The sequence below is a fragment of the Zonotrichia leucophrys genome, chromosome 1, assembly GCF_028769735.1.
Source record: "Zonotrichia leucophrys gambelii isolate GWCS_2022_RI chromosome 1, RI_Zleu_2.0, whole genome shotgun sequence".
NCBI lineage: Eukaryota > Metazoa > Chordata > Aves > Passeriformes > Passerellidae > Zonotrichia > Zonotrichia leucophrys.
This window is the reverse complement of record NC_088169.1, coordinates 10,042,994-10,063,578: the sequence shown is the minus strand read 5'-3', so window position 1 is coordinate 10,063,578 and position 20,585 is coordinate 10,042,994. Positions and strand designations below refer to the sequence as shown.

The 20,585-nt window shown below is 39.4% G+C and overlaps 1 long non-coding RNA gene across 1 annotated transcript; it reads right to left on the bottom strand.

The window, feature by feature from the left end:
- Positions 1 to 10,673: 10,673 nt before the first annotated feature.
- LOC135444181 (uncharacterized) lies at positions 10,674 to 14,223 on the bottom strand. Its single transcript, XR_010439179.1, has 3 exons — positions 14,092 to 14,223; positions 12,276 to 12,366; positions 10,674 to 11,996 (listed from the first exon to the last, which is right to left on the bottom strand). It is a non-coding gene; the product is annotated as an uncharacterized LOC135444181 (long non-coding RNA).
- Positions 14,224 to 20,585: the final 6,362 nt, after the last annotated feature.

The following is a 20,585-nucleotide window of genomic DNA, read 5'->3' as shown; positions in this document are numbered from 1 at the left end:
GCAGAAAATAAATTATATTGCAGTCCAGAACAGTGTTCCATAAAAATAATAAATTGAATTATTTTTATTCCTGACTTTATGTCAGTCATTTTTCTTCATGTTTTCTGAGTTTTTCCTATATGCTCTAGATTAAACTAGTAGGAGGATTAATTAATTTTAAAATTAAATTTTGAGTATGTTAATAAAATGCATGTAATATTCTTAGAGCTGAGCTGCAAATTACTTCAAAAGTTTAAAATCATAGCATTTTCTTAAGAATTTTATATATATTACCTGGTTTATGATGCTATTTATAGGTAAAATGGTACATTATGGTAAATCTAATGGCTTAATCATGAAACTTGTTGCAGAAACAAATGAACATGCTTCAGCTTTAGGAATAGTGTTTTATTAGTAACTCAACATCATTTCTCTTGTTGAAGTTCAGCTGCCTGCTCCCCAGGCATGTACACCATGCACTAACAAATGCATCACGCTTGTTGTTGGCCTCAGGTATTGGAGTCCCTTGTCGCAGACATCTTTTTATGAAAATCCTTTTCTTGAGATTTTTTCTTCCTGAGAAGCTGAGAGGTTTCAGGAACAAAATGTAAACAGTGGTTGTCTGCTGCTGTGGAATGCAACAGGTGGATCTGTGATTGGTCTCGTCTGCTTGTTTGTAATTAACAAGCAATCACAACACAGCTGACTCGGACAGAGAGTCTGAGGCAGCTGCTTTTGTTATCATTCTTTTCTTTTCTATTCTTAGCTTAGCTAGCCTTCTGAGATGAAACTTTTCCTTCTATTCTTTTTTTATAGTTTTAATGTAATATGTATCATAAAATAATAAATAAAGCCTTCTGACCATGGAGTCAACATTCTCATCTCTTCCCTTACCTGAAATCCCCTGTGAACACCGTCACAGTCCCTTCTATGATGAGACATGCTCAAAGAGGACACAATGGTAATTATATCTTTGCAAAAGTCTGTGTGCTTTTTCACAGTATGGGTTTGGCTTTTGCAGTCACCACTGATCCATTTTCCTGCATAATCAAACCAGTTCTTTACATCTTATTTTCTGTCCAATGCCCAGACTTGCAGCCACAGAGTTTGTGTACATGTATGTGAGAAGGTTACAAGACAGAATGTAACTCCTTTCAGTTCATTCCCCAAAACAAGACTGCTTTATTGGAAGCTCTCCATCAGGAAGAGAAATTTCTCCATCTTTCTCCCCTTTCTCCCCTCCACTCAACACTGCTACAGTAGAACTCCACACTGCTATGCAGAAATTTTGCTCAAGAGTTAAGATTCAGTTTTGGACCAAATGAATGAAGGGGACTCTTCCTCTTTGCTGCATCCACTCTGACAGGGAAACCAGGATTTGTCATTCCCTCAGGCTTGCTCCAGGGCTTCCTCTTCTCCAGTCTCATGTTAAGGCTTCAGTCATTTCCTGAGCCTGGAGAGCGGGAAGAGGAGAGATGAGACCACCACCCACCACTGAGTTAAACAACGGAATTAGGAGACACATTTAACCATCTTAGTGCAATTTTTAAAGGCCGGCTTTTGTTTTATATTAATCTAAGTCTAGAAGGCTCTTTCAGTCAGGCAGATATCACTGAGTTTCATAACTTGGTTCTCACTGATGGATTGTATCACACAGATGCCAAAAAGGGACATAACTTCAATTAACTTCCTATCTGTTTGCAATAACAGGAAAGTAGATAAAAGCAAATTATTCTTTTTATTTTCCACTTATCATCTCCATTATTACTGCAGAGACATCTTCTAAGTGTCAGTACTGTGAGTCACACTGAAAAAACTAAATGCACCCATTTAAATTTTCTCAATTAAGTTTATTAAGCAGACAAAATAGTTTCAAGATTATGTTATGAGGTAAAAGTAGAATAAGAGACACTTTCCAAAAATTCTCTAAGTGAAACCATAACAGTACAAAAATAATTTCCTATTTAAAATGAATTTTCTTTAGACACAGAAATCACAAAACAATCACCTGTCAATGGCAGAAGACAATTATAATCAGTAACAGCATGACAACTCAGTTTAGCAAGTATGTGAAGTTCTTGGTGTGAAATAATTAGAATCTCTGCTTCTGCCTTAAACACTTTCCTACATTCATTTCTACCCATTTCCTCTTGATGGATTGAGACACACCATGTCTGACACAAGTGTAATGTAATGTATTCTGTTCAAGGCCGCTGATTTTATGCACATGTGCACAGTGACAAACAATTAGTGTAATGATGCAGTGATTGCAAAGCTTATCACAACACTGTATGAGATCTTATGCACCAGAAATTACCCTGACCACCTTGTCATGCTTTCCATTCTACATTACTGTGAAACACAAATTTGTACATCAAACCTGAAAGGCTGCAAAGGGATTGATCTCTACAAAGCCTGTGCTGAGGAAACACTGCCTTCCAGCAAATCTGGAAAATAAATTAATATTTATTAGGGTGAAGGGATGGAAATGCAGAGGCAGGGTTAAGAGTTGGTGCTTTGCTCAGTGTTGATTGAAGCAAGATGTTTCCGATGTAACCCCACTGCAGGAAGGCTGTTGGGGTGAAAGCCCCTCCTCTGCCAGAGCCAGGCTCCATCCATGCCCAGGGAGCCAGCCTGCTGCTGGCATGGGCACCTTCAGGCAGGAGCACTCACCACCTGCACTTCACCCATTGGCATGGGCTGTTCATGGTACTACAACATCTCTGAAAGTGCCAATTACACCCCAAAATCCTCCAGCAAAGGTAAGAGAGGAACAGCGCTCTGTGTGTGCTCATTTCTGCCTCAGGAGTAATGTGCAGAGGAATGTGAAGCAAGAGCTGTGAGGAAGGCAAGCTGATTTCTCCCCTCTCCTTTTCTCTCGGGCCTGTGAGCTGACAAAGCCAAAAGAGGTGGGGAGAAATCTTTTTGGGCAGACAGAGCAGGGGCACAGAGGATGGCAGCAGACGTGTGTGTCCACAAGGCTGCAGGTATGCAGTGATGAAGTACAGCTGGAGCAAAAGGAATATCCTAGCCATAGAATGGTTGGAAGGGACCTTAAAAATCATCTTCTGGGTTGGAAGGGACCTTAGAGATTATCCAGCTCCAACCCCCCTGCCAGGGACAGGGACACCTGGTGCTGGATGAGGTCTCTCTGAGCTCCAGGCATCTGCTTGATGTGCCCACAATGGGAAAAGTCACATGCAAGTAAGGTCACAGCAGCTCCCCACGTATTCCAGACAAGGACTTTTCCTTTTTCCTTCTATAAATTCCCCCATTTAGCACTTCTCCCATTCCCTCCTGAGCCATTTTTTTACCTTTTGCTGAGCTTTGTTTCTCATGCAGAGCCCAGCAGTGAAAGATGAGCCCCTGTTTTAAGGGGCACAAGTCCCAGGGTGATGCAGCTGGGAGCATCAGTGCTGCCCTGGGCAGGAGGTCACCTTCCCTGAGATGGTTGAAGCTGGTTGTAGCCAGCTCAGAGGCTGAGACAAACCACTGCCTAATTGGGGGAGCCTGTTGGAGGAGCATATGGTGCTCCTACACAAGCATATTTAGGAAAAAACGGTAATCTGAAGGGAAGAGGCTGGAGGGAGACATATGGAGCCAAGAGGGACTGGGATTCCCCTAAGGGACCACAGCTGTGGGCAATAGTGCTGATTTTAACTGGGATTGAGGTAATTTTTTCATAGCAGATTGTATGGAGCTGTGTTTTAGATTTGTGCTGAAAAACTGTGATGTTATCACAGGGATGAGCTGAGCAGGACTTACACAGAGCCAGGCCTTGGTCAAGCAGGCTGGGGGTACACAAGAAACTGGCAGCCAGGAGAGCTGACCCCAGCTGCTCACAGGGATATCCCAGAGCACATGGAACCATGCTCAGCACACAGAGCTGGGGGAAGGAGGAGGAAAGGGGGTAATTTTCTGATTTATGGCATTTTTCTTCACAAATCACCATTACTTTTGATGGAACACTGCTGTCCTGGAGGTGGCTGAACATCTGCTTGCCCATGGGAAGTGGTTCATTGTGGCATTCACATTCTCTGAAAAAATCCCTTCCCAGGATTTTTCTCCTGGGAAGATGAGAAGCCTCAGAGAAAAGGAAAACAATTTTTATTTCATTTGCTTCTCCTGCGTTGTGCTCCTTTAGAATGTGTTTGGAGATTGTTTACCCACAGGTGATTGTTCCATTGGATTCTGTTCTGAGTGTTTTCACTCTTTGGCCACTCAGGGCCAAACTGTGTCAGGACTCTGGAAAGAGTCAGGAGTTTTCATTATTATCTTTTTAACATTAAGTATCCTTTCTGTATTCTTTAGTAGAGTATAGTATTCTTTAATATAATATAGTATTATGAAGTAATAAATTAGCCTTCTGAGAACAAGGAGTCAGATGCATCATTCCTGCCTTCGTTGGGACATTCCCTGCAAATACAATAGTGCATTAATTCCTTGTTTGCTTTGCTTGTGAGCAGAGTTTTTGCTTTATCTGTTAAACTGTCTTTATCTCAACCCATGTGTTTTTTTCACTTTTACCCTTCATATTCAGTCTTGCACTCCAACACAAAGAAAGTGAGCAGCCATGTGAGGTGAGCTGCCAGCTGGGGTTAAACCAGGGCAGGGACACTGAGGAGCTGTGTGGGAGGGAGATAAGTGAGAAGGAAAGAGTGGAAAAAGCATCACACACACAGCAACCTCAGCCTATTCACTGTCTGTTTTCTCTATGGGTTTTGAGGATTGGTGTGGAGTGAATTGATGTGTAATTGTGAACTTCTTTCCTCACTATGTAAATTAGTGATCAGAAGTTTTATTTGGACTGGCTACAAACTGGGCTTCCTGGACTTGAAACTTTTTTGTCCATGATAGTGCATAAGTAAATTTTTTTTGGACTATGAAGTGTATTATTGTGTTCCCTGGGTATACTTAATGGTGCACTTCATCTTTCTTCCTCTTGTTCTCCTCCCTCTCTTATGATTCTTTCCACAAGTCCTCTGGAAATGAATAATAAACCACCTCAGTTGCTTCTGGATCCAAAGTAATTTTTTGCAATGGAAGGACTGTGGGCAGTGACTCCTGGCCTGTAATTATATGAAAATATCACATGTTGCTTTTGTAGAGGGCTATTATTGAAAAATATCAGTTGCAGTTTCCTTTCCTTACTGAGTAAGCAAGCAGAAGAGAGAAAAACATAATCTTTGCCTTCAAATATAAAGGTTCTGTGCCATCCCTGCCCTGTTCCAAGCCCACACTGCCTTGTGGAGCAGAATTGGCACAGGAAGGATCAGAGAATGCACCAGCTGGATGCACAACCAGCTCACCAACTGCAGGTCCCTATCTGTGTGTCAGAGATCTCAGTTCCTGAACCACCTCCCTGCAGAAGGCAGCTCTGCTCTGCTGTGTTGGAAGGCTGGCTCCGCAGCTGACGGGTCAGTCCGTGCAGCAGACAGAAAGGTCTAGGTCAGGAAATCTGTTCTTGGTGTTTTCTTGCTGAAAACATTTCTCAGTATACACAGCTCTCCTGTATCTCTGCATGGAAAAGGAGAGAACACTGGTCACAAGGAGGTTATGATTTTAGATTCTCAACAATCATTCACAGTTCAGGTATTATTTTTAAAGAACTATTGTATCAGACTCAGTCTATCATTCAGGTAGAAAGTTCTTTTCTCCCTGTCTAATAGGTAGGCCAATTGACAGTGATGGGCAAACAGTTAAAATAAGTTCTTCAACATTCTGCCAAAGCAGAGATGGGACAACAGATGCTTTCAGACAGGCAGGGGAGGACAAGGTAAGAACAAGACAAGCTTGGGCAGTATGACACGACAGCTGTCTTTGTAAAATGTTTAACATACTTGGAAATGTAAATTTTAAAAGAATATATTGCACACAGATCTTTGAAGATATTTGTTATAAATATCTCCTGAGTTTGAGAAATTGAATAGGGGAAAAACCCAACCAGCATTGATATTCAGGTATTAGCTGACATGAAGTGTCAGCTTGGAGGAGCAAAGGAGAGACAACAGGTAAATGACTGCCAAAGCAAAAGGGCCCAGGCTGAGCTGCGCCTATTCCAGGCACAGTGACAGAAGAACACCAAAAGCACAATGGAAATTAGGTGATGTCTCTTTGAATGGGACATCAAATGGGAGATTGACATGGTATTAACATTTATTGTTATCTGGAGATGGTACAACAGAACACCAGTGTGTTCTGCAGGAGGACAAGAACAGAATAATAGGTCTTGCTTCACCTCACTCCATTTTTAGGTTACTTTTCTCTCAGCATTGTGATATGGACAGATGGTGCTGTTTGAGGAGTAATTGTGTGGTCGAGTACTTTGCAGCACATTCTTATATTAAAGTACTAGCTGAATTTTCTTTCTGAAAGCTCACTCAAAACTTCATTATTGCTGAAGTGACCACAGGAGTCACAGGTCTGAAAAGAACTGTGCTCTGCTCCTCACTGACATTATCTTCCATCTGGCTCCTACCTTCTCAGTAAATTCAAGAGAAAAAAGCAACTAATAATTTAAAGGGCATATTATGTGGTAATGCCTAAATTGCTCCTAGTGCTATTTATAAATAATTCAAAATAAAATGAAAGCCACAGCAAACACAGCTGTCGTTTATTTGCTGTCACCTACCTGCAGGTGAATCTAGCACTGAGCTGTAGCAGTTGCTTCTCAGCTTCAAACTAAAACTAAAAAAACCTATTATTGTTGTTTATTATTGTCACTACTAAACCTTCACTTGGATACCTGAAATTTGCAAAGCCTGGTTCTTGACATGTTTTTGTTAAGTGTCACACCAGAATTTTTTTCACTGCCAGTCAGGACACTCATCTGCAAAGTGACTCAAACCTTCCTGGCATTGTACATATTTCAGAGGCAGCCTGGAGTAAGCTACCATGCAGTGGAGTGTGCACAGTTACTTTAGTAGAAAATATTAGGGATGAAAATTCTTTAAATTCAACATGAATAGAATATTCTTGTCTTTATGTGTCCTTGTATTTTCCATCCTCTGAAAGACAAGCTTATGAAGATTATGTGTTTGACCTTATTCCGTGCCTGTCCCAAGACAAATTTCTTACCACCGCTAATTAAACACAATAATCCCACCAGCACCCCTCCCATTTGTTCTTGAAATACTCCTGATAATATGATTTTTTTCCCTCATTTTCCTGATCTTTGTGGATTTGTAGGTAAATATCCAGGTGGCTTTATTCTCTGCCTTGCTAAACTCATTTTCTAATTATGCAGCCTGACTATCTGTTTGACCTCCTTGTAAACCCACCTTAGGATGTATGATGACTTCCTTGGCTCTGGATTTAGTCACTATAAAGGGAGCATTCTTTGGTCCTATGGGACTTCCTAACCACATGAAAAAAAAATCTGCTTATCAACACAAAATAAAATGTTATGAAAAAGCATCTTGTCAAAAAGCAGAAATAAGTAGGGGATAAAGGAGCTACCAATGCAACTTTGACACCTGTTGTAAGGGCATAGGAAGTTTTAATGGCCAGCTCTGCCGTGTTGATTGTCAAGGATGTCACTTTTCTGCCCATCAAATCCTCACTCCACGACTAAAGCCTAAACCACATCTAATCTATAAGCCTTTCCTGCTGGCCTCTCTAGTTCTTCCTCCTGCAACTTCCTTCTCCTCAAACACAACAATTAGATCAATTATTTACATTGGCTGCTTGATTTTAATTGGCTGCATACACAGAATTTCAAAGGAAAGGTGAAGTGAAAGTGTGCTTTGCCCAGGTTCAGCTGTTAGAGAAAGAAAATGGGAGCAGGAACACTCTGCCATGCTGTGGGGAGAGCTGCTCTGGAAACAGTCATGGAATGGGTATAAAGATGAACAAATGTTAGTGTTAAAAATAAAATATTCCAAGGAACAGCTCTTTAAAGAGCTGTGGAAGGAATTTGTTTTTCCCTTGGTTTTGTCCAAGAAATTAAGAGACTAGGGGAGGTGAGCTGCAATAAAACACACAGAGTGGTTTCCTATCTGAATGGGAGTGAGCTGTGCCAGCTGGAGGCAAGAGTTCACTTTTTACTCTGCTTATGGAACATATCTTGCTAATAGACCAAGCAGAATAAACAGACTCCTTATACAAATAAGAAGTGTTTGGAAGGGCTGGAAGGAGGAGTGCCGGGCGAAAGGGGTGAAGTGAATTGAAGCCTTACATGCTTTTGAAGGCTCCTCTATTTATAACCACATTCAATTTAACTGAAATACTTGGCAAGAATGCATATGATTTTTAAGGAAAAGCTGCATCTTTGTAAGAAGTGTTTTCCCTAAGAAATTCTAGGAATATTTCTCTTAAAACACAAAAACTTGCATTACTATGCGAGCAGACCATGCCAGCCTTATGAAATCAAAGCTCACTTTGAACAGTAAAATATAGGTTACAGCATGCACAGTAGGGTTCCCTGGTTTAGATCTATAGCTCCAAACTATGGAGTAAGTTGCAATTATTTGACATATCTCTGGGAGATATTTTCCTCAGCACCAGAGAAGGGGGAGTGTTTGCTTGATGTGTCAGGGTCCTGACTCCAGGTTTTTTAGTTCTCTCTCTCCTATGAGCAAAAACTGTCTCAACAATCACTGATTTTCCCCAGCCTCTCACATTATTATATTCAAATCCAGTAAAAGTCCTTTCCAACTGTGCATGATTAAAAGAAGAAAAAGCAGGGAGGTTGAATTGAGAGAACTAAATGTGTTAAATCATTTATATTGCTAAAAGAGTAGCCAAGAAAAATTATCATTTTTCTTTTATACTGACATTACATACCTTTCCAGATTTCAGGATACTTTTTTTAATATGAAGTGATAATATTTTACTACAACCATTCCTATTTATTGAGTGAATTGGAAATATTATGAATTACTGAGTTTTGAATCATTGCCACCCAACTTACTGTTTGCCATTGGAAATGCATGCTTTATTTCAAAGGAAATTTCAAAGAGAATATTCCCTTCTACAGGAGCTGGAAAAGAGAGGACTTCGGAGGGTTCCCTGAAGATCAGAGGTGGGAATGAACCCTGTAAAATAGGATTTTCCTAGTGGTCATTGATGGGGCTAGGACGGCTGCATCATGTTTATCAGGCTGGATGCTTAGGGAAAAGGAAGGTGAAGGGGGATCAAATAATGGAGCCACAGGGCTTTCAAGCAGGGCAGCACAAAACATTCATGTAATTCTTCCAGAAGCAGTCAAATGGATGTTTTACTACAACTCTGTGTGCAGCACCATGATACTGAGACACAGAAAGAGGGATAGAGCAAAAAGAAGGCAGTTTCAGTTCCCATGAAGTGCCAGGTGGTAACTCCATGAGAGAAGCTGGTGGTCTCAACATTCTGTTTTAAAAACAGAACTCAGTGTTTCTGTGTCTGGCATTTTTTGGGGAAATGTCCCTCATTTTTCAGACTTTGAATGAATCACAGAGCTTTCCTGTAGTGAAAAAACCCCATGCTGTTTGTGCTCTTGCTCATCCCTGTGGCTGTAAAGTGAAGATTCATACTGAGCTTGTACCCAAAGGTTGTTAGTGCCCTCATTATGTAAACAAGATATCAAAATGCTCATGGCACACACATCACAGAGCAGCACCATTAATGCAGCACCACAAGCCCTTTGCACTGTGTGATTCGTTCTGGGAATTCTGATGATCTGAACTGTCAGGTGTGAACCACTCCCACATTGTTAGGAGAGGAAGATTGCATAATTGAACAGTAATTATTCCCTAGTATGCAATAAGACATCCGCTCAAATATTTAAAAGTTTTTCTTTGCTTTTGAAACTGAAGTGCTGTTTCAAATAAAGGAATTTGTATTCCTAAATAATTTTGGATTTTGTAAAATCTATGCATGGAAATAATATACTATTTTAGCTAAGAATTTTTTTTACATATTTTCTTCCTAAAAATATATTTTTTAACTTACATTTCAGTAATTGTCATTCATGAAAATATCAGCAATGTTTCTTCTACGGTTCTGAAAATGATCTGCAGTGTTCAACTCCTGCTTCTACTTTTCTAGCTCTCTTCTGATGGAAATGAACATCCTGGTGCTTCATTTTCATGACAAAGACCATAGCAGAAAATAATACAGACTGAGTCTTCCCCTGACATTGACTGAGTTAAGTAAAGAGATTAGGATGAAAATAAGAGATTCCTCACTCACATTTTAGCACTGTTATCAGCAGGAACCCACAGATACCAGTTACAGAGGGGATATCGATATGCAACATGTTCAGCGTTGCAAGCATTGCATGAATTACATTTTAAGGATGTTTTTCACATCCTGCATTACTGATATGTATTTCAGGCAGCATCAAGAGTTCTTTAGCAGAGAACAATGAAATATGATTACATTTGTCATAACTGCAATATACTTTACCAAATGACAAATTAACAGAAAAGGTTCCTCATGCTTTTTCCTTCTATTGAATTATGAGAAACTGCCATTTTTACAACAAAAATTACTGTTGCAATCCTGTGTGCAAACCAGTTGTAACAGGTTCAAGTTCAGTAAATTCATTTTCAAGGTTGTGCTGCTGCTTTTACAAGCACAGTGACTTCTCTGAGGGCAGAGAGAAAGAATAGGAGCTTTTCTGCTTTGCATTAATTATTTTTATTCAACAGTTTTAGGAAAGAAACAAATGTTTCAGTATCAAGTTGAGTTTATTTGTTGATTACTCTGTTTTTGTCCTTACCATTCTCATTGGTTTATGTTCAGTTAATAAAGAGTGTGGAGTTTTCTTCATTCTACAAAGAATGATTTTGAGTCTATGACTGCATTATTTTTTGTTACTAAACTCTCATGTACATGTAGAAACTGAAATGCATTTCCAAATAGCTAGATACTGATCAAGGATATAGTATATTAATGGCCATTAGACATCATTTAAGGAGTCTCTGAAAAGTAAGAGAATTCCTTCTGTTCCGATTCTTTTTGGATACTCTTTCTCTTTACCTTTTCTCGTAATTTTGCCATGTCCCACATTTGGAATTTTTAGACAGGAAAAAGATTTTCCAAGGAGGACACTAATCAGTGACAGACATTTTGAATTTATATGTAAAGAAACCAAGTTTCTCTTTGAACAGGGAAGACTGAGCAAGTGAAGCAGAAGTGTTGTTGCCAGCACGGATATCAGCAGCTGTCAGGCAGGAAAGAAAAACCTTGTAGCTGAGGCAACAGAGTAAATGGATGATTGCCCAGAAACAACAGAAGGGTCTGGCAGAGGAGCAAGTGCTGCAAACATCTGCCTGGTATCTGTGATACATCAGGGCTCTGCAGTGTTTCCATCAGTTCCTTTTATCTCCTGAGCACTGATCTCATGCTCTGTCGCTCTGTGCCCGCAAGGATCCTTCGTCCCTCCCATGCTTTTGTGCTTTGTGTGCTGCAGCCTAATTCTCTTCACTTGCTCAGAAGGCACCACAAAGGCTTGTTCCTGTGTCCTAATGACTGGAAAATAGTTGGGGAAAGGAAGTCCTTCTCTGTGAGGCAAGAGGCAGATTAACGTCCCAGGAGGAGCTGTGTGCTCTTGTGCACTTGCTGCAGCCCATTTGTGCTGCTCGTGCTCATCCCTTTCAAGACTCCAGACTCTCAAGTGAGTCTGAAAGTCACACAGCATTTGACCTCCAGATGAGCCAGTGACACTGAGAAAAACTGCATCAGTGGAGCAGTAACTTATAAAAGAAGGCAAAATTCACATTCATCATAATGCCTGCCTTTCAGTAGAAATCAACGTGCAATTCTCAGCCTTCCCTGAGTTATATTCTCCCATTACACCAGGAAATTGATAAAGCAGTGTTCCAAATGTCTCTTTCATGTTGTTTACATGAGCTGAACACAAGTTTTTTGATATTTCCAAACATGAATACACAAGATCAATCCACCTTCTTCAGCTGGCATTAGGACAAAGCCACTTCCAGAAGTGCTGCAATAAACTGGCAGGTATTAGCAGTGCTCCAATTTGCTTTCTTGCTTTTTTTTTGTCTCCTAAAAGAAGTGTCAAGCAGGGGTTCCTGTTGAAGGAACAAATAGGTCTTCAGAGTCTAGGTGCAATGAGAAATTCAGAGGGATTTTCCATTCATACAAATTATTAGAAATTTCTAAGCTTCCTAGAAGTAAGTATTCAGTGTGTTCTATTAAATCCGGATTTTCTCTTAGCCTCATATTACAATTTCTTGTTCAGTGGTTCATGGATCCTCACATACTGAACTCAGTTAACAGAGTTAGGAGACTGCTAAACTTTAAAATTCAAGATTAGCACTACAGAAAGCGACAAAAAAAAATTTATCTACCTAACTCAGGTGAAGGCTTTCTTTTTTGATGTGCACAGCACTGTCCTTGCTTCTAAGCAGCCAAGTTCCTTATAATCATCCAGATCAGTACCTGTTTAGTGCACATAATGGCATTCCTCTTGAGCACTGGTTTTATGTACAAAATAAGATTTGTGGAAGGAAAGCTGCTGCAAATCTTTGCCTTGTCCTCACAGAGAACAATTATATGACCAGAGCATGTTTTCAGATTCAAGATCTGGGAATCACTTCTAGGAGCCATAAAGCAAAAGTAGCATCAGTATTGCACCTATAATTCACATCAGAAGACCAACATGTAACATCTGCTGCCCAAAATGGATCCATAATTCTTTAGCATCTTCTGTAGAATACAAGCAGTCAGGCTGAGTGAGCCAAGATCAAAAGGGTGGAGCACACTGCAGACTAACAGCAGAACAACATTCTCTGTAAAAGTCTTTCAAAGTAAAATAGCAGCCTCTTGTACTTGAAGTCTTGAGAATACATGAAGGAAGGGGTGAATTTTTTTTTAATGCAGTTAGTCCTAGGAACTGCAGAATTTCTATGGGGAGAAAATATTTAATATTACCTTCCATTAAAGAAAAATCCATTAAATATTTTACAGTAAAAGAAGGGGAAGAAAATTTTGTTTTTTTTCTAGAGAATAACTATGCTGCTACTGAAGTTAAGATCTATGGGAATGTGGATACCAGAAATGCTGAATATGGGGGTTTGAACAAGAAGGTATGTTCCTGTACCACCAATTTGTAACACATACATCCCTCACCAATATGTGTGAAATTTTTATAGAGGTAAAGCCTGTGGGCTTGGATGGAATCAGGCTTGTACTAAAATACTTATGTTCTTTTTCTTTGGACAAATACCTGGTCACTCATGTCAGACTCAGGCATCAAACTGGATCTTTTTGTCTCATCTTCCTCTAGCAGCCTGTGAGTTCCCTCCCATTGGCTGCTCTGTATTTTTTGTGGATCTGGCAGAAACCAAACTGCCAAAGCTCAGAAAAGGTCAGTGTTTGCAGTGACCTTTCTGGCCAGGACCAAGAGACAAGATTCAGCTGTCACATAAGGTGTCTGTTCCATGAAACTTGAAACTTTTATTTTATTTCCAGAAAATTGATCCAACTGGTTGGAGTTTTTTGTTTGTTTGGGTTTTTTGCTTGTTTTGTTTTGTTTTTTATCTCAGACTGATTTGCACAAGTGGGGAAGTCTGTGAGTTGAATAACCTTAGTGTTAAGTACTCTTCAATAGTAGAGATTTTTCATAATCAGTCTAGCAGATAAAAAAAACAACTTCGCATAAACTCTTGCAGAATCCTGGAACATGCAAGAACATTTTACTGGGTATTTTTGCTTCCTTCCACTCACAGTCTTGAGCTTCTAAAAGTATGTGGAAGAAATATAATGAAGAGACTTAATTCCCTAGTCAGGCACTGATGTGTTTGAGCTTAATGATGTCACTGAGGAAGCCTCATTTGCTCAAGTTCCTTATCCTCATTTCAATCCACAGGCTGAATGAGGTATAATTTTTACATATAAACATGCATTTTTTATCTTTCTAAGTCTTCTGCTCATTTGAGACCATTGAGATTATCAAATCCTGAAGAATCCACCAGAGTAGCAAAAAAATTATTCTGATTGACAGTTTGTCCTTACTGCTGTGTTTTTAAATACTGAATAAGCAAAGTTTGTGCAACCTGATTGTTGTTGCAAAATAAATTATAATAATTTGTAGAAACACTTTTTTTTAGTATCAGCTTCATAGTGTCCTGTGCCTGTGAGACAGAAGACAAAAAGCAGGCTTACCTGTGCAGGTCAGGGTGGCAGCTCTGGCAATCAGGCAGAGAAGCCCTGTGATATTCACATTCTCTGATCAGAGAGAGATATAATTCTCTCTCCTAGGATTTTTCTTTGAGAAGGCAATGAGAAAGCTCAGAGAAAGAAGATGAACAATTCTTATCTCTACTTGCTGCTCCTGTTGTTTGGCACGTGTGGAATATGTTATGGAGATTGTTTATCAAAAGGGATTTGTTAATTGGACTCGGCTGATTGTTGTTTGGACCAATTGACCAATTGGGTCAAAGCTGTGTCATGACTGTCTGAGACAGTTGCGGGTTTTTCTTTAGTATCTCTTAAGTAGGGTATCTCTTTTATATAGTACAGTATTAGTGTAATATAACACTGCTTAATAAAGCAATTGTTCAGCCTTTTGAAATCATGGAGTCAGAGCACACTATTCCCTGGCTGGGGGCTATCCTGCATTGATAAAGCCAAGCTGGTTGGAAGAGGCAGATTCACAGTAGACTCTACTCCTGGAGCTTTCTTTCTACCATTTCCCTGCCTTGAACCAGATCAGGTTAAAGGATAAGGAAAAGAAGGAAATAAATTATCTCCCTCGCCACTGCTTCCCCACATCCTCCACTAGATCAGGGTACTCAAAAGCCTAGACCAGGTTTGTCACTGTGATATTTTCTGAAAAATCCCTTTGCCAGAATTTATTCTTCTGGGAAGATGAGAAACCTCAGCTTCTCCATGTTGTGCTGCTCTGGAGATTGTTTATCCAAATATGTGAATTGTTTTTAATTATTGATGAATTATGGTCCAGCTGTGTTGGACTCTCTGAGTCAGTCATGGGTTTTTATTATTCATTCTTGTTAGGCCTTCTGATGTATCCTTTCTCTTTCTTTATAATGGCTTTAGTACAGCAGAATAGAATAGAATAGAATAGAATAGAATAGAATAGAATAGAATAGAATAGAATAGAATAGAATAGAACAATAAATCAGCCTTCTGAGAACATGGAGTCAAATTCTCATCTCTCACCTCATCCTGGGGACCCTCACAAACACCACACAGGTTGGTTCTCCATACAGATGAACAATTTTTTCCCACTCAAGTTTAATATTCCTCCTTATATCCTTTCCCCCTGACAAGCAGCAGGATCTTCCTATAAATCAGTGGAATGCTGGCTTCACTAGTGATCCACAGCTCCACGGGTGGCCACTGAGGGGTCACAGTGATAGTTTTCTATTCCAAAGCAGAGGGAAAAGAGGTGAAATAATGGGTGCTAGTGGATTGATAGAGAAGACATAAAATAATAAAAGCATGGTTGTGGCAATCCTGTCTCCATCACACTCCGTGTTTTCAGCAATCTGTTCAGTGGGCAGCCTGGACTTCTCATTGGACTAAGATGGCATATTTACTTCAAAAATCAGTGAAAATGTGTGCTTATACATATAGCATGCCAAATACAGCCACAGTTTCAAAGAAATATACATTTATACTCATCAGTGCACTCAATAGCCACAAGTTATACAAAGAGCTTGAGATTTCTAAGTGTTTTTAGGAAACCTGTGTGTTTGTGTTGAGTAGGTGGGTGGAATGAAGGTAGAAAATCATACGCCAAATTGCAATGTACAGTTTCCAGCTATAGAAACCCTCCTGTGTAAAGCAATATGAGGGGAGGAGAAAAAATAGTCTGGTATCGTAAATCTGAATGGGGTCAGCAGTGCAAATGGGAACAAAGCAAATCACTTTCCTGAAAAATGAAGAGAAATCTGCCCTTTTTTTATTTCTTTTCTTCTTATTACAATAATCTGATTATAGTAGTAGATATCTGACACAATTCTTTACAGGACAGTAAAACAACTAACCATAAGTGCAGGAACTGAGTCTTCTGTGCTTGGCCTTCACTAAAATTTTGTGATGGATTTCTGTTTTGCAAAACCACTCAGTTACATTCCAACTGCCATTCCAGAAGCACTCAAATTAGGGACAGGGCATAAGGGAAAGTTCTGCCCTTCATGTCCAGAACAAGAGCACTCTGCTGTCTGACAAATCAAGTGGCTGACATGCCAGGGGGGATTTGGGTTTCTGCTGCTCTGGGAGACTGGGATGCAGAAAGGGAGAATTCTGGGCCACGGCTGAGCTCCTGCTGCCACCACCAATGACAGCATCAAGATTGTGAAGATCAAAACCAAGGCACATGAACCATTGAAGTACTGCGGTTGTGCTCGCAGGGGTCTTAGGATGAGGGAAGAGACGAGGATCTGGCTCCATGTTTCAGAAGGCTTGATTTATTATTTTATGATATATATTACATTAAAACTCTACTAACAGAATAGAAGAAAGGATTTCATCAGAAGGCTAGCTAAGAATAGAAAATGAATAATAACAAAGGCTTGTGACTGACTGAGACAGTCCAAGCCAGCTCACTGTGATTGGCCATTAATTACAAACAAACCAACATGGACCTACCAAAGATCCACCTGTTGCATTCCACAGCAGCAGATAATCAATGTTTACATTTTGTTCCAGAGATCCCTCAGCTTCTCGGGAGAAAAAATCCTAAGGAAAGGATTTTTGAGAAAATATCATGACTACAAACTACATTGCTTCTTTTGGATAAAGGAAAATCTTCTCATTATCATTAAAATAAGCAGAACTCAGAATGTTCATGTTAGTCCAATTCATATCATAGCCACTTGAGCATAAACACTTTGAAATCACTGCATATTGGTATTAAACTCACATGAGCTGCAATATTAGTTGTGGTTTTTTCTCTTTGTTCAACAGAATGAAGAGCAAATTAGCTGAAATCTTTCTGGGGAGAATCCTGCGAATGTGTACTGTATTTCTTCCTTGTAACAGTCTAAGAAAATATCTTAATTTCAACTGCTAGCAGATTTAAAAGTTTTATTTCTCACTTGACCCAAACCAAGAAAATTAAACACATTTAATTTATAAGATGCATTATGAAGTCATTTGGCTTCTCTCAGAAAGCAAAAAGTCAATGGGGACATTCACATTTTCCACTTAAGGCTTCCACATGACACTGTAAACTGCTTGAGGAAGGTGATTTTCCCCTTCTGCTCTGCCCTTGTGAGATCCCACCTGGAGTGTGGCACCCATCCCTGGGGCCCCCAATACAAAAAAATGTTGTGGATCTTTTGGGATGAGTCCATAGGAGGCCACAAGGACGATCAGAGGACCAGAGCAGCTCCCCTGTAAGGACAGGCTGAGAGAGATGGGTTGGTTCAGCCTGGAGAAGAGAAGGCTCTGGAGAGACCTTAGAGCAGCATTCCAGTACTGAAAGGGGCCACACTGGAAAGAAGAGTGGGAATTTTGACAAGGGCATGTAGTGGGTAGATAAGAGGGAATTGCTTTGAACTGACGAGACATGAGAAAGAAATTCTTTACTGAGAGGATGTTGAACTACTGGAACAGATTGCCCAGAGGAGTTGTGGATGTCCCATCCCTGGAAATGTCCAAAGCCAGGCTGGATGGAGCTCTGAGCAACCTGATCTAGTGGGAGGTGTCCCTAACATGTACAAGACAGGGACTGTTGGAGCTAGATGACCTTTAAGGTCCTTTCCAAACAAAACTGTTTCATAATTTTATGAGTAATGAGTTAATTAGGCATAAAGTGTCCATGGATTTGCTGTGCTTTTGAAGTTTCTCACAATGATGTTTCTCACTGCTTTCTGTGTCTTAAATTTCAATAAGTAATAGTTATATACAGAGGTTGGAGAGGACTTGGTAAGTTTTTGTGTTTTATTCAGTCACTAGAGTTTTGGGTTTTTCCTTTTTCTTGTACCCGTGAGAGACATGTTTGAGCTCTGTTCCCTGTAGTGGTTCTGTGACTGCCTCCCGTCTAGACAGAAATATCAATATATTCTGGCCATAAAGGCCAGGAAAGAACACTAGAAAGCAGAAGACAAAGAGTTCTGGGATTTGAGGAGGTCTCTCAGCAAATGTTCATACTGATATTTATTGTGTTTATCCAGATAAAAAAAATCCTCCCAAGAGTGTGTTAGAAAGCATGTAGTGCTTACATAAATTTCTACTTTCACTGGGCTCTATGATACTGTCTTTGCATTTTAGATGTTTCCTTCTTGAAGAAAGTGGTCAGCATCAAACTCAGGATTTATGTAATTTCAAAGGAATAAAATGCAAATAACTAAAGAAAAATTAACACTGGCATGTGCAAAACATTTGTATGTACAAAATAATAAAATTATCAAAGTAGGATGCAAAAAATGTCACTAGACTACTTCCCCTACTACAGCAGTCTGTAGACTGAGAATAGAGCTCCAATGTAACTACATGGTGCAGATGCTCTTCATTGATATCTTCAAATAAATGTATTTTTTATACTTTCTTTTCATTCAATTCTGGACCACATTATCAAAACCAACATTTTGAAAAAAAAAATCTATATTATAAGTAGAAAATGTTAATTAGGAAGTTTATTGAATCTCAAAGATATTCTATTTGTGTTTGTTCAATTTTTAATTTTATTATATTGTATATCTTGATTCTGAAATTATTTTATTTTGGAAACTACACATGAGAAAACAAAAAAAAGGATGATGTGGATGAAAATTTTGCAACTATTACTGTGGCAATTTAGTAGTCTGTGATGTTCACAAAATATATAAAAATGGACTTCAAAAGAATAGTAATTGCTGACCTAAATATGTATTGGCGATCACACTTATCTGTGTTTATATGTGTCTTCTTTTGTTTTGTAGTTCCTATACGAAAAAAATACATATAAACACTAGTTCTATAAATTACTTTGAAGTAGAAATGTATCCAGGAAAACAGTGAAAAATTTAGAGGAAATAAAAACTTTGAAAATGCAAGAAGTCCACCGAAGACAAGATTTTTTTTTTTTTTTTTACTATTCATCTTTTCCCTTCTAAGAAAGTCAATCAAATGTTTGAAGAGTTCACATTCCTACATTTACAATTTTCATTACTGGTTATGCAGACTTCTGACACTTTTAAAATGCTGACAAACAATTGATATAGCACTGAAAGATCGGTATTAAAAGGTCACTGGGTGAATAGATGTCTGTGTGTTCTAGCACGTACTCATACTGAAATTATTTGTTTGTATCCCAATAAAACAATGCTGCTTCATACAGAAAGAGAAAACAACTATCTGCTCTCTATGTCTACCTGTTGAAGAACTCAAAATCTTTGAGGAAGGCATTTGGAAAGGAAAATAAAAAGGTGTAAGGATTTTAGGCTTGGGTCTGAGTAGAAGAATGGGTCACAACTTGCTCTCCCCATGTAATTCCAATGGGTTGGTTCAATCCATCCTTTTGCAAAGAGCATCTTTCCTGCCCCTTCGGGTTTACTGCTGCTTTTAAAATTGCAGGTCTTGGATTTTTCTTGAAATAATTTCCCTTATTCCTCCCTCACAATTCCTGCTTTTGGTAGCTTGTTTCAAGCGCTGTGACTTCATCCTGCACCACCTGAAATTGCACAGCAGCCTGTTAAGACAGTTCATCTCTGTGGGAATATTTATAGAGCTGTCTGTGCTTTGAAACCCTGCCATGAACAAAACAGGCACTAATCTTTTGGGGATCTACATGATCAAGTCAAATGCCAGCACTGACACTGGCTGTGATTAACCAGGCTGCTGTGTCTTTATGAACTCATTATGCAGTGGTGCAGGCTGTTCTGATGGAGAGAGGTGGCATTATTGCTAACACTGAGCCTCAGAACAATCGTTTTTTGTCCTCTAAGGTCAGGTTTGCTCTGACACTGATGTCAAAGGGAGGCCTGACACTACCACAGATCCTCAAACTACATGAACATATCTCCACTAATTTAATCCCCTACAGTGTTGATGCCTGTTGAAGTTGCCTGGCATTCTGTGATACGTCACAAAAAGAACCTTCCTCAACCAGACTCTTTCTGCAACAGGAACAATGGCAGTCATGGCAAGACTATTCAGGAAAATGAATTGAATGAATATTTTGTACCTGATAATGTCAACATCTACATTGATGTTTGATGCAGGTGGAAAAAGGCTTCCTAAAAAGCAAAAGAGTGAAGAATTTCAAGGATTAGTCTAGATTTTTATTAGGATTAAATGGTTTCTGATACTAATTACATACAATTTCTTTTCATTGCATTTCTCAAGAACAAAATATCATCTATTAGAGGACAGCATTTGAGGGGAACAACTAGGAGAAGTTAGAAATATTTTATCTTCATATCACAGGAGCAGGGTCTGGTTTGCCTTATTATTCTAACTTGCACAGCCTGTAAGCTCCTGGACATAATTTCAATATTCTTCTTTTCCACAAAATGTGTCTCTTTTCTACAGGTTTTTCTATGCCTCCTTATTTCTCCTCTCTGTTTTGCCAGGCTGATCATTTCCTATAGCCACCCCTACAAACATGGATTCAGCAGGTGGTTTGAGAAACTCAGAGACTTCATGAGCAGGCTCTCAGCACACAACAAGTTGGTGATTTTTATTCAATAAATCCTGGGAAAATCAAT